Here is a 1,818-nt window from a genome sequence, read left to right as displayed (position 1 = left end):
GGACAAAATGAACAAGAACAAAAGACTTAGACATATAAAGTATTTTAAAAAATGCAGTTTTAATAAAATCCACATGAAACATAAAAAATACACATAGGAATAAAAAGGAAAAAAATGGCATTATTTCAACTTAAGTTTAAAGTTTTTGCCATTCGAAAACTCATGTTGGATATTTTAGTTACTTAGTCTATTATAGCGGTTTTTTTAAAGGTGAATGCTACCTAAATCCTTCTAAAATAACATATAAGTTATCTTTTATGATGTGTCAAATTTTAATTGGTCATGATTTTAATCATAGTTGGGTTATTTTATAATTTATTATTTGAGATGGGTAATGGTATAATTTTTTAAAATATTAAAATCTCACTCCCGTTAATTGAAGCACATTTCCACTCCTCAATTCTTTTTTCATCGCGTAGCTTCAGTCCTTCCAAACATGGCCGTCACCGTCGTGACAAGAAACGTCGAGGTTGTCGTCATCTACTGCGCTCTCACCGCAATCTCTCTTTTTCCAGTGCATCATTCCTTAACTACATTATTAAATTCCCGTCCTTCCTATTACTCTCGTTAAACTAACCATGGAAGATAGCGATAAGGCTGGCTATATTGGGAAAGACGGCAAAGTTACAGACCACAAAAATTTAATTTAACGACGTGGAAGGACGGCAAAGTTACGGATACGAGAATTTAATTTAACGACTGGTTAAGAGATGATGACGACAACGTTGGCGCTTCTTGTCACAACAACGATGCTTGGAAGAACAGAAGCTACGCGATGAAAAAAGAATGAAGGAGTGGAAATGTGCTTCAATTAATGGAAGTGTGGTTTTGATATTTTAAGAAATTATATCATTACCCATCTCAACTAATAAATTATAAAATAATCTAACTATAGTTAAAATGATGACCAATTAAAATTTGACACATCATGAAAAGTAATTTACATGTTATTTTAGAAGGAGTTGGGTAGAATTCACTTTTTTTTTAATAGCTAAAACTAACACTTCTATAGAATGCAAATCGATGATTTTTGAAAACAAAAGTTAACTTAGCTATTACTTAATATCAACTTTCATGTAAACATTCACATACTCAATATTTAGAGTTAAGTCCAAACCTAACAGAATATTCTAGAATTTATTTGTCAAAGTCGTCACTATATAACTATCCAAACTCGCATTATAACAAGCCAAAAATTTATCTTCATATTCTCTTAAAATGTCTTTACAAGCCGCCTAACCATCTTTTGTAACAGAGCCACTAGAATTAAGCTTATGAATAATATATACAATCATTCATTCAAATTTTATATGACACAAACTAATATAATTTAAATATGACTAATTTTCATCAACTTTCATCTTTTAATTTTTATGACTAAAATAAGATTTTATATTAATAAAAGAAACACTAGAAAACCAAAATGTACCTATAAATTTCAAATAAGTCACAACTAAAAATAATCTCTCCACTTTTTTATATGGCCATCTTTGGAGCATCTTAGCTTAGCTTGCTACTAGAGCAAGAGTTTTAAGAAAACAAACCAGCCACCTTTCACTTTGATTACTCGCATAAATAAGCTCTATTAAAAGGCAACTTATCGTAAAACGCATTCAAATTAGATTTTATTAGAAAATATATTTATTAAAAATTTATATTCAAACAAGATGAAAAGAAATTATGATTTCAAAATAAATGACAAATAGATTTTAGATCAAAAGAGGTTGTGCTTATTCTTCTAAGCGTATTTGATTATATATAGAACACTATTGATAGCGTATTTGATTATAATCATTATATATAGAACACTATTGATAA

This window comes from Arachis ipaensis, chromosome B02, assembly GCF_000816755.2.
Source record: "Arachis ipaensis cultivar K30076 chromosome B02, Araip1.1, whole genome shotgun sequence".
Lineage (NCBI taxonomy): Eukaryota > Viridiplantae > Streptophyta > Magnoliopsida > Fabales > Fabaceae > Arachis > Arachis ipaensis.
The sequence above is the reverse complement of the archived record's forward strand: the minus strand, read 5'-3'. Positions refer to the sequence as shown.